The sequence below is a fragment of the Paramormyrops kingsleyae genome, chromosome 10 (assembly GCF_048594095.1).
Source record: "Paramormyrops kingsleyae isolate MSU_618 chromosome 10, PKINGS_0.4, whole genome shotgun sequence".
NCBI lineage: Eukaryota > Metazoa > Chordata > Actinopteri > Osteoglossiformes > Mormyridae > Paramormyrops > Paramormyrops kingsleyae.
The window spans coordinates 4,343,289-4,356,874 of NC_132806.1; the positions used below are offsets into that span (position 1 = coordinate 4,343,289).

At 43.7% G+C, this 13,586-nt stretch overlaps 1 long non-coding RNA gene across 2 annotated transcripts; it reads right to left on the bottom strand.

Moving 5' to 3' along the window:
- Positions 1–6,420: 6,420 nt before the first annotated feature.
- LOC140593231 (uncharacterized) lies at positions 6,421–12,896 on the bottom strand. 2 transcript variants are annotated; one of them, XR_011993488.1, is made up of 3 exons: positions 12,002–12,562; positions 6,916–11,324; positions 6,421–6,810 (listed from the first exon to the last, which is right to left on the bottom strand). It is a non-coding gene; the product is annotated as an uncharacterized lncRNA (long non-coding RNA). The 2 variants fall into 2 exon arrangements; XR_011993487.1 differs by having other exon boundaries at positions 6,421–11,324; positions 12,002–12,896.
- Positions 12,897–13,586: the final 690 nt, after the last annotated feature.

Genomic DNA, 13,586 nt, shown 5'->3' on the forward strand with positions numbered 1-13,586 from the left:
ATGGATGTTGCTTGTGTTCATACTGCTTTGATTTTGAGGATGAAGTCTGAAGTGTAGGTGACATAGAAGCATGTAGTTTGATGTTTGGAGGTTGTAGTTTTTCATGGGACAATTTGAATATGGAGTACTGGTGTTGTACTTTTTAAGAGGACAGCTCACGAAAACTAATACAGAGTATTATAAGTACCTCTCTTTAAAGGAACTAAGCTCTCTTAGTGTATTTTACATCACATACACTCTTGGTTCGCTGGGCGGTCCATCCCACTGTAGTTGGAGAAAGCTGCCATCAGTCGTTCGGTGTAGCACTCGCAGGATTTACTAGGCTCCTGCTTAAAGTGATGCATCATGATCCAGTCCATGCGCGGGGCGACCAGTATCTGAAGGGCTGCCACATAGCGAGGTCTGTTCTGCCTGGGATCCAGCAGGTCACTGGCGATGTCCAACTCCTTCATCTACAGTGTCAGATGACCAAAGTTATCTCCCTCTTGAGGATTTGTAAATAACAACATAGGGGCAAGAATTTTTTCTGCCTCGTCCTGCTACCTGAGTTTTTGACCGCGGCACGTCGTCACTGAGAAGGAGGTGGAGTCGGGCGCTGAATGGTTATGATCCTCATCTGCAGGGGGGAGAGGGGAAGTGGCAGGGGAACCAGTTGCTACTCCTCCCTCGGCGGCATAAGGAGGAGACTGCTGTTTGGGCAGCAATGCTTGGGCAGGGACACACAGTTTATTCCTGGGTATCTAATTAGCAGACACCTTTTGGTTCCTTCAGGGGCTCCACAGACAAACTCATTGACAAAATAGAGTCGTCACAGACAAATGTTTTGTCAGCACAAGCCGACATGGACTGTGTGCTGTTTACATATTTTTGGCAGAAACGGAAAGCTCATATGCATATCGGCATATTTTTGGCACAAGTGGAACTCCATCATTTTAAAGAGGGTAAACTCTTCAGGAAATTTACAATGTCAGAATAAACTGATTTTTTAACAGGAGTAACTAATGTGCCCTAATAAGGAAATACATACAATCAGAATAAAATATCTGTGGTTTTTAACAGTGGTAACAATCTGATAAGGAAAGGTATCAGATCAACATATCTATAGCATGTAACGGAGCTTGCTCCCCTCCAGAACTCATTGTTCCAGTAGTTATCTGAAATTGTCGTTATTTGGAATATTAAAGACTATGAACAAAAATGGACAATGCAAGAAAATAAAACAATGAATATGACAGAAAACTAGAGTATTGTTGCAACGGTTGGTACTAGCTGGGTTATGTTCTAGCTCACATTAGAGAAACATCATAAATGCTACTAATACACAATTGGGGGGGCGTGTGGCTCAGTACATGGGCTCAAGTCCTTGTGCCTGTAATCAGAAGGTCACCAGTTCAAACCCAACCTCAGCACATCCTTTAGCAAGGCCCTTAACACCCAGCTTCCTGGGGGCCCACACAGGTGACTGCCTTTCACATAGAGCTTGACTTATAAAGAGCAAATTGAGGGAGGTGTAAAGAAGACAATTTCCCCACAGGGATCAATAAAAGTATCAATTATTATTATAACTGTAACTACACGTAATAACCGGAATACATAATTGCTTACTTTCTGTCGAAAATTCTTGCAGCAATATGCTAAATTTATGGGCTAGTGGACATGTAATTCTGTTCTACGCATGCGCTTTAACTGAGAGTGTGCTATTCTGATAGGTATGCTATAATGTCAAAACACCGGTACTAATGAAATGTAATACACAAGAGCTTTCAAAAATGCAGTAGCATGGTACCGTTTCAATAGCGGTATAAAATGCAGCTAGTCTGCAAAAACTCTTTGGTAAATGTCAATAAATAAAAATCGCTGCATTGCATAGTCAATTAATCTATGTGTGACATCGTGCTCAAAACGACTCCAGATAAGCCGCAAAATAAAGGCATTAATCATGAATTTCAGTCAGTTATGCCACAGCACTTCCCTTCGCTCGTTTTCTTCAACACAAAAAATCGCTCAGGCCAGGATCATTAAGTGCAATGTAGAGAGTGCAGACCAGCCGGGGATAATCGTGCTCAGTTACGGTAAAAGGCACATGGGTAAATTGTGAATACGGCCTTAATCTAGCTACAGCTTCTTGAATTGTTGGGCAGTGTGTGTGACATAACGTTTTGACATACCGATATCACTTTATATCGGTATGGCAATACAACATTTTAAGTGTTAAAATTCTGTCATTTTTTTAAATTTCCGTGTTTAAGAAGTTATGTTGCATATCGCATTGGGGAGAGCCACCCTCCGACAATAGCGTTCATTTCACGTATCTCTTTAAGTCATTGTTTGATGTTATCCAGAGCTGATCGTGTGATTAATCAACCTTTCAGCATCATCATGCTTATGCTGTTGTATACTAATCTTTAAAATTCATGTTATAGAATTCTGTTCTTATTATTACATAAGAAGGCAAATTATTGGTATGTTATTATTTAATCATATTATGGCCGCTTTGCTTGGTTACATATTAGGCATCATATGGCACGGGGGACGCTGCCAGTTTGGAACACACAGCCTCACTTCCATTTCTGGACCAAGATGGCGAGGTACGTTAAGTTTCTGCTCCCATATTATCGTATAAATTATCTTATTATTTAGTATCTATCAAACTTGCATGTATATTAAAATATGTTTACTGTTTCAGGCTACTGTGTTAATTCTATCAAAATTTTATGTGCAAGTTAGCTATAGTTTCCTATTGATATTTAACTTTTCCGCGCGTGCTTTCCTGCACTTTCATGTTACATTTGGCTGTGGATGCGGATGGTTCCGGTGTTCTGTCGAGTTGAGCTACTTTGTCAAGCTACCTTAACCTCCTGAGACCCTACGTCCTCATATAAGGACATCATTTTTGTTTAAAACTATTAATTGTTCAAAAAAGTGTTTCGTTTTTATGATTATGAGGTCCTACTAATCCCAAATAGCTAAAGGAAATAAAACATGCACACCAAACAAAAGCCCGGGAGTCAGGAGGATAGTGCTAATAGATAGCCCTAACGCTAGCCCCAAAAAAACCCCTAAAATCCTAACCCTAACCCTAACCCTAACCCCTAAAACAGGGGTGACCAATCTTATCTGCAAAGGGACGGTGTGTATGCAGGTTTTTGGGATAACCTGTAGGTCAGCTGTTCAAACCCAGGTGTGAGGACTCTTCAGCCAATCAGTCCTCTAATTAGTGACCTAATTAGGGAGTTGCAGCGAAAACCTGCATAGACACCGGCCCTTTGCGGATAAGATTGGCCACCCCTGCCCTAAAACCTAAGCCTAATCCCAAAACGGTGGAACTGCACATGCACAGAAATGCAGGATAACACGTCTAGATAGGTAGCTGAACTCGTCAGAACACCAGTCGGTGCTGCCTACAGCAGTGATATTCCACCAGACCAGGAGAGGGCAAATCTATTGCAACAAACACAAATAAAGGCAGTGCAGCGAACCAGGTAAACTTTGGTGAGTAAAATTGGTATATTGCTATTAAATACAATAAATATTGTTCCAGGCTTCTGTTTTGATTATATTTAAATTTTATGTGAAAGATAGCTAGTTTCCTATGCGGTAATGCGGTTGTTGATTGTGAAGGTGTGGGTGAGTGCAGACCTGTATTCCATGTGTCTGGAGTGACTGACAGCTCCATTGCATTGCCTGTATGTTGTTTTTCCTCATTCAGAATTAGACGAATGGCGAAAGCTGTCAGCTGGAGCGACGACCAGTACTGGGCGACTTGGGACAAGTGGGGAGAGGCGATTGACTGGGGAGAAGAGGAAGAGCTGTGCTCCGCAGCAGAATCACCCTCTGACCAGGCTGACGGTTCCATCGTCTCACACACCCGAAAGCCAATTGCCAAGGCAGTTAGCTGGACGGATGATGTGTATTGGGCGGCCTGGGACAAATGGGATGAAATCATCTGCTGGGGTGAAGCAAAAGAGTGCTCCCCAGCAACTCCACCCACCAACCAGCCTGGGGAGGATAAGGGGTTAGACGTGCATGGGTTAGAGGTCTTTGTGTTAAATGAAAGGACAGTCTCCATAAAGCCTGCAGACGACCACCAAGACAGGCTGAAAATAGGAGCCATACTGGCATACCTCTGCCAGTTTAAGCTTGATGATGTAAATCAAAGTAATGGTAAATTTGAAATTGTAGGAATAGAAATTGGAGAAGTCAAATTGGAGGAGACTGCAGAGAGGGGTTTTAATTCAGCATTTGAATTGGAAATTATGGATGTGGAGATAGAAGTTGTAGACAGTGAATTCCAGCTGAATGCTTTTAATTGGGACATTGCTGAAACTAAAGTGGACAAATTGTTAGACATTCCTCTAAGACCAGGAATCATTCTCGTAGCCCTCCATTACACCTTTTCTAAGGCAGCAATGTCCTTCTTAAGGTATGGTGACCAAACCTGCACAAAATATTCTAGGTGGGGTCTTACCAAGGAATTATATAAATGTAACATCACCTCCCTTGACTTAAACTCCACACACCTAGAGATATACAGTAACCCAACATTCTATTGGCCTTTTTTATTGCTTCCCCACACTGGCGAAAGTGGGACATGGAAGCATCAACATACACACTGAGATCTTTCTCCTAATCAGCTTCCTTTATTTCAGTGGAACCCATAAAATATCTGTACTTTATATTTCTGCTCCCTGCATGGATTACCTTACATTTATCTGTGTTAAATTTCATCTGCCAAGTATCAGCCCAGTCGCTAATTAAATCCAGATCCCGTTGAAGCCTCTCTGCTGCTAGATCAGTATCTGCTACACCACCCACCTTGGTGTCGTCTGCAAATTTAACCAGTTTACTGTATGTATTGGTGTTAATATCATTAATGTAAATTAGGAACAATAGTGGTCCTAAAATTGAACCCTGCGGTGCCCCACTATGAACGCAGGCCCACTGTGACATTGTGCCTCTAATAACTACTCGCTGCTTCCTGTCAGTTAACCAGTTTTTGATCCAAGCAGCTACAGTTCCTAAAATCCCTGCAGCTTTGAGCTTTAGCAAGAGCCGTTTGTGGGGGACAACATCAAAGGCCTTCTGGAAATTTAAGTAGATCACATTGTAAGCCTTCTTGTGATCAATTTCACTTGTAGCTTCCTCAAATAACTCAAGTAGATGCGTTAAACAGGATCTATCTCTCCTAAATCCATGTTGACTATCCCTAAGAATGTAATTTGCATCCAGGTAATCTACTGTACCATTTTCACTTGGAAAATAGCTTCCATTATTTTTCCAGTAATGCTAGTTAAACTGATTGGCCTATAGTTTGCTGGATTACTTCTATCCCCTTTTTTGAATATGGGCGTTATATTAGCATGCTTCCAATCTGAAGGTTCTAAGGGTGAAGATCTGAACCTTTTCAAATTTTGAGGATCACTCTATTTGTTATTTTTACTGTACTTTAGATTACTGTTAACCCTGTTCTGTCTACGACTGTTTCAGTTCCGTCCGTGACAGCTCTTGCCACGCCGCTGCTTGGCCCACCTGTGTATTCCACAGCTAAGCCCATGGCGGTCTTTCCTGCTCAGCCCCCTGTGTCTCTTTTCCCATCCAATGTCAATATACAAGTCCCATAGTCTCTGGTCTGTAAACTGGCACCTCAAGGCAGCTGAGAGCAAAAATGTAGACTGCAGCCACCATCTTGTGAACACCGATATCTAAACTTATTCCATGGATCTTTATTAAATCTTCCCAGGAACACTGTACAGGTTAGTGACTCTGAAACTGTGGGGTGCAAGATGATTTTCTGAATATCAAATAATAAAATTTATAAATTTATAATTTATATTAGCCTCCCCCCCAGCTATATTTAACTTGGAGGAATTTTATTGTGTTAATTAGCCCTAGACCCACACAGTGGTGACATAAGTAAGAAGAGGCGCATATTTCCCCAACCTACACTATAAAAAGGCATGTAAAATTACAGTAAAATACTGGCAGCAGTTTTGCCAGTAAAAACCAGTTTAATTACAGTGTTTTTACTGTGTATAAAAACTTACAGTACTTAGCTGTAATCTGTTATGCAGGATATTAATGTACTTTTGTACTTTTTCCTGTATTTTAGCAGTTAATAGTTACCAAATAAAATGTATTTTACAGCACTTTATTCCCCGAATAGATTATTACTGTAATTAAATATACTATTTTTAATTACATTACAGTAACTTGCATTAATATGCAGTAATTTGAACAGACACTATAAACCAAGGTAAGGTAAGGAGTGTGCACTGATTACAGTACGTTGTAATCAGTAAATGCTCCTTATCTTACCTCGGTTTGCCTATAAACCAAGCAGAACATTTATTTGACTCACCATAACAAAAGTCACAAAAATTGTAATTCTGTTAAATATTTGTCAAAATTCACAGAATCCTCAAAAATTCAAAGCATTTTTAATTTCTAAGCAACAATTCAACAGAGACTACTTTTTAGAAACATCTTTTTAAAAGCCTTTTAAAACAACATGAATCATTTCCTTTGAAAAGGTTTGTTTTCATGTACACAACAAAAACAACGATAACACTGGACCAGTCTATGGAGCTTTGTTGTTTAGAGCCTTTGCTAAGTGACATCTGTCTGAGGGTTCGTAAGAAAGGGAGACTCTGACAGATAAGGGTTAAGGTGGGGTCTTAGAGACCAAGGAAGTTCCAACCTCACATGGATTAATGCATGTTTCATGAAATTATCACAGGGTTGAAGGTTGTCGTTGTTTAATGCCACTGATTTTGGAGACCTTTTCATTTTAAGCCTGGCGCTCACATGCATCTGTAGAAAAGTGAACATAATGATGCATTAAAAGAATTCATTCACTGACTAAATATACGGCTAAATTTACAGATTTTTATACAGTGTGATAACACAGAGAGTTACCTAGAATAAAAGTCTGGACCTCTCAGTTTGGTGAGTAAAGAAAATCTCTTTTATTCCAGCAATTCCAACAAACGCTCCCGTCACACTCTGGCGCTCGGTACCAAGTACCCCGAGCACACAGAGCAACCAGTTGATAAAGCATAACTCCCAATTCCCTATAAGGACTTCTACAGTAAGTCCTGATTGGTCACAAAATACCAAAAAATGGAGCTCAAACGTAGAGCAGTATTCAAAACAATCTCTTCTTGCCTAAGGCCTAAGACATAACAGACCCAATATGCCTCCCCTCCCGGGCCTACCAATGTCCAATTTTTCTTCTACACTCCCCCCTTTTGAACACGCGAGATCCGCGCTGTTCACAAATAATCAGAGTCCACGGTGTAGTAGTCCTCCGGACGAAAGCGCAACGGGCAGAAGCGGGCCGGTGGCGGTTGGATGGAACACGAGTCACCAGCGGTGTTGGTGTTGCTGGTGACATTGATGACGACCGGGGGCTGAGGTCCGTAGAGCCAGGCAGGAATGGGAGGATCATCCACGTATGGAAAAGAGGGAGCCCGCAGGAACATAAGAGATTTTGCCTGGGAAGACAGAACTAGCAATATGATTAGTAGCAACACTACAAGCAAAAGCAATATACTAAAAGTTAATGGTTTAATCACCCCGGATAAACCCGGAATCAGTGAGGAGAACCAATTGTCCCAGCTGTACTCAAACAGGCCATGCTCTTCATGCATCTCAGACAGCTGTTTGTGCACTGCGTCCTCTAGATCCTGCACAGCCTGAGAGGAATCAGGGATGTACGCGCAACATTCTTTCCCCACTATAGCACAAACACCACCTTTCTCAGTTAATAGGAGATCCATTGCCTCATGGTTTTGCAGAGCTACCTGCTTCACTGTGGATAATTCACCTTTAACGGTCTTTACAGTGTCAAGTGTCTGACTGATCACTTTTTCAACTGCAGTCTGCAGGGCAGCCACCTCTGTCTGAAGGTCTGCTACACCAAGGGATGGAATAAACCACAAACCATTGCTCAGTTCGACTAAGAGACCGTCTGTTCCGTGAATAGGCACGCAGTCAGCAGAGCAGCCATGACGGACAAAGAGCCGGAGCATGTTTGATTTAGGACTGCCATATCATGATTGGTGTACGGAATCCCGTAGAAGGCAGCACCGTGCCACCCACCTCTGGGAACATACTGAGGTTAATTGGAGTTACCAAGTTGACCATAGGTGTGAATGGTGCACACAGGTACGCACGTACACAGGCAGGCACTCATGCACACAGGCACGCACGTACGCAGGCATACAGGCATGCATGCACACAGAGACACACAAGCATTATCGGCGATCACTCGGAATCGAGTATGATGGTCCACCTGGGGGGTCCTTATTGTGGATCTTCAGATGGCTGAAGAGGCCAATTCTCGAACCACAAACCTTATCCCAACAGGTGCGTGGCTTCTTTTAATGTGGGGAGACTGGGGCATAAACAGCCACCACACGGTCCTTGACAGAGACAAACCTATTATCAACGGCATGGACTCCAAGACAGCTGAAGGTCCATCTCTGCTGCAGCCTTCTTCCACCTTCACAGCCGTTGTTGTGATCCACCTGCATGCCTGGACACAATCCTCCGCCTGCTCCGCTGTTGAGGTCTTTCTTGAGTCGCACTTTGTCTGGCACCTCCCCCTCAACCTTACCGCCAAGGGTGACCCTACCAGGAGCGTGGCTCCAGACGGTATCGCTCTCGGGATCTTTGGCACACGCAAGCCTCCCCACCACGACAAGGTGGCGACTCTCCGGAGAAGACACACACAGGCACACGGACAGGTACAACGACAGGCACGCATGCACGCACACAGGCATGCATACAGGCACAAACACAGCCTGGGACGCATGCACACAGACAGACAGGCAGGCAGGCGAGCACAGAAGCACGCATACAGGCACGCACACAAGCAGGCACGCACGCAGACACATACTGGCACGCACGCACGCACAATTGCACGCAGGCAGGCACGCACACACACAGGTACGGACACACGCATGTACACAGGCATGCACACAAGAACACTGGCACGCGCACACACACAGGCCCACACACACGCACAGGCACGCATGCCCACAGGTACGCATACAGGCAGGCATGCACGCAGACAGGGACGCACGCACGCAAGCACACAGGCATGCACAGTTACACTTGCACACACAGGCATACATACAGGCACGCACACACATGCACGAAGGCATGGACGCAGACACAGGCACGCATGGACGCAGACACACACAGGCGCGCACGCAGACACATACTTGCACGCATGCAGACACATACAGGCACGCACGCACACACAATTGCACGCAGGCAGGCACGCACACAAGCAGGTACACAGACAGGTACAGACACAAGCATGTACATAGGCATGCACAAGAACACAGGCAAGCGCACACACACAGGCCCACACACACGCACGCACGCCCACAGGTACGCATACAGGCAGGCATGCACGCAGACAGGGACGCACGCACGCAAGCACACAGGCATGCACAGTTACACTTGCACACACACACACACACAGGCATACATACAGGCACGCACACACATGCACGAAGGCATGGACGCAGACACAGGCACGCATGGACGCAGACACACACAGGCGCGCACGCAGACACATACTTGCACGCATGCAGACACATACAGGCACGCACGCACACACAATTGCACGCAGGCAGGCACGCACACACGCAGGCACACAGACAGGTACAGACACAAGCATGTACATAGGCATGCACAAGAACACAGGCAAGCGCACACACACAGGCCCACACACACGCACGCACGCCCACAGGTACACATACAGGCAGGCATGCACGCAGACAGGGACGCACGCACGCAAGCACACAGGCATGCACAGTTACACTTGCACGCACACACACACACACACACACACAGGCATACATACAGGCACGCACACACATGCACGAAGGCATGGACGCAGACACAGGCACGCACGCAGACACACACAGGCGCGCACGCAGACACACACAGGCGCGCACGCAGACACATACTTGCACGCATGCAGACACATACAGGCACACACGCACACACAATTGCACGCAGGCAGGCACGCACACACTCAGGCACACAGACAGGTACAGACACACACATATACATAGGCATGCACAAGAACACAGGCAAGCGCACACACACAGGCCCACACACACGCACGCACGCCCACAGGTACGCATACAGGCAGGCAGGCACGCAAGCACACAGGCATGCACAGTTACACTTGCACCCACACACACAGGCATACATACAGGCAGATACGCACACACACCAGCATGCAAGCACGCACACAAAAACTCTGGTTCTAAGCTAGCTATCCTTAACCCAGGACTTCCAAACATAAGCAAAACAGTTACATTACTATTAGTTAGCATTATTATTAGTAAGAATCCCTTTACATTGCATAATAGATAAGAAATAAATGGATGTAGAGAAGAAACATGTTTACAATTTAAAGTATTTTAGAGATGCTGTAAGTATGAAGGTGAATGGTTCAATGGGGCAAATTCAAATAAGAGGCTGAGAAGGATGTTCAGCTTCAGCCACCGGCTCTCGTGGTTGGCAGTGGGCTCTAATTTTGCCGGTTCTTTCCTTTCTTCTGTTTCCCATGCCCTGTTTGCAGGGGCACCTTCACCACATTGCCAATTGATGTGGACACCTTCACACTGCCTGCTTCTGGATCATTTACATTGAGGTGTTCCACTGATAATTTATCCACTTTAGTTTCAGCAATGTTCCAATTAACAGCATTCAGCTGGAATTCACCGTCTACAACTTCTATCTCTACATCCATAATTTCCAATTCAACTGCTGAATCAAAACCCCTCTCTGCAGTCTCCTCCAATTTCACTTCTCCAATCTGTACTTCTACTATTTCAAAATTAACATTACTTTGATCTAAATATTCAAGATCAAACTGGCAGAGGTCTACCAGTACAGCTCCTACCTTCAGCCTGTCTTGGTGGTCGTCTGCAGGCTTTATGGAGATTGTCCTTTTATTTAGCACAAAGGCCTCCAACCCATGTGCATCTAACCGCTTATCCCTCCCAGGCTGGTTGGTGGGTGCAGTTACTGGGAAGCACTCTTCTCCATCGCCCCAGCAGATGATCTCCTCCCACTTGTCCCAGGCTGCCCAATACACATCATCCGTCCAGCTAACTGCCTTGGCAATTGGCTTTCGGGTGTGTGAGACGATGGAACCGTCAGCCTGGTCAGAGGGTGATTCTGCTGCGGAGCACAGCTCTTCCTCTTCTCCCCAGTCAATCGCCTCTCCCCACTTGTCCCAAGTCGCCCAGTACTGGTCGTCGCTCCAGCTGACAGCTTTAGCCATTCTTCTGATTCTGAATGAGGAAAAACAACATACAGGCAATGCAATGGAGCTGTCAGTCACTCCAGACACATAGAATACAGGTCTGCACAGACCCACACCTTTGCAATCAACAGCCGCATTACTGCATAGGAAACTAGCTATCTTTCACATAAAATTTAAAAATAATCAAAACAGAAGCCTGGGACAATTTAAATTTTATTTAATAGCAATATACCGATTTCAGTCACCAGATAAAGTTTACCCGTTTCGCTACACTGCCTTTATTTGTGTTTGTTGCAACACATCCGCCCTCTCCTGGTCTGGTGGAATATCACTGCTGTAGGCAGCACCGACCCGCATCAGCAGCCGAACGTACAGTAACATGAAAGCGCGGGAAGGCGTACGCGGAAAAGGGACATATCAACTAGACTTTGCAGCACAGGAAACTAGCCGACTTGCACATAAAATTTAAAAGTAATTAACACAGCAGCCCAGAACAATATTAACTTTATTTAATAGCAATATACTGATTTTACTCACAATCACGCGCAAATTTACTCAAGCGCAGGAAAGAACACGCCGAAAAATTTAATATAAGCTAAAATATACTGATTTTACTTAGAAACATTTTAATATACATGCAAATTTGACAGATACTAAAGTGTAAGATAATTAACATAATAAAATGGGAGCAGACATTTATCGTACCTCGCCATCTTGGTCCAGAAACGGAAGTGAAGCTGCGTGTTTCAAATTTGCAGCGTCCCACGTGCCCAGACGTCTAATGTAACCAAGCAACGCAGCGATAACATAATTAAATAATAACATAACAATAATTATAGTAGTCGTATATAATAATAATAAGAATGGAATTTTATAAGATGAATCGTACAGCGATACCGATACATATATTGATATCGGTATGCTGAACAAGGTTATGCCACACAAGCCTCCTACAATTCAAGAACCTGAAGTTAGATTAATTCACAATTTATCTGTTTACATTTTACCGTGACCGTGCGCACGATTGCCCCCCCCCCCCAAAACAGGAAGGTTTGCGCAGTCGCACAGCAGAAAGACATTCCTGATTAATGCCCTTATTTTGTGGCTTATTTGGAGTCGTTTTGAAAACGACACACATAGATTTATTAAGTATGCAACGCAGTGATTTTAATTCATTCATGCTGCACGTATAAGAAGATACTTCTATATTTTACTAATTTTCTTTGAGTTGTAAATGTAAATCCCGCTGCATGGGATACCGATATTGAAAAGGTACTGTACGTGGTACTGCGTTTTTGAAAGCTGTTCCATACGTATTACATTTCTTAATTAGTACCGGTGTTCTGAGATTATATTAGCCCGATCAGAATAACACATTCTGATTTAGAGCGCATGCGTAGAACAGAATTACACGATGTTCTCCGCTAGCCCATAAATTCAACAGACTGTTTCCACGGAAAGTAAGCAATTATATTTTGCTGTTTTTACGTGCAGTTACAGTTATAACTGTATACCTACAAGTAGCATTTATGCTGTTTCTCTAATGTGAGCTAATACATAAACTAAACCCACCGCTGCAAAAACATTCTAGCTTTAATTCTGTCATGCATATTCTTTTATTTGTTTGTATTGTCCGTTTTTGTTCATAATTTGTAATATTCCGAATAAAGCCAATTTCAGATAACTAGATATGTTGATCTAATGCCTTTTCAGATTTTCAAATTACTTTGTTTTCAAAACAACATGGATATTGTGATTTAGGAGAGTATTTTCATTGTTAGTAGCTTAAAGTGCAAAAATAACCCATCTTCCTATTACCTGCCTGATAGGCACACTGTCCTATGACTGACTTACCACATTTAACTGGTCAGTATGAGCCTAGTTGGACCTGTTTGCAGCGCCCTCCACAATTATTGGCAGCCCTTGTAAAGATTTGTAAAAAGGGTTAGAAAAAATCCACCTTTTGGTGAAGCAGCTTCATGTCACACTGAAAAAATGAGAAAAATCCATCGTTTCATTAACATAAATTTATTCCAAGGAAACATCCCTTCATCAAGAAATAATGATCTTTAACAAAACACATGTGCCACGATTATTGGCACCCCTGGAAATGATAGTGAACACAATGCAACTGAAGTATGTTTCCCCTTTAATTTGCACATCTTTGAGTTGAATGGAGTGAAGAGGAACCTTCAAGCTGTAATCCATGACTTCCTGGTTAACAGGGATACGAACATGAGGTGACGCAGAGCCCAAATTCCCTTAGTCATCCATCAACATGGGAAAGGTA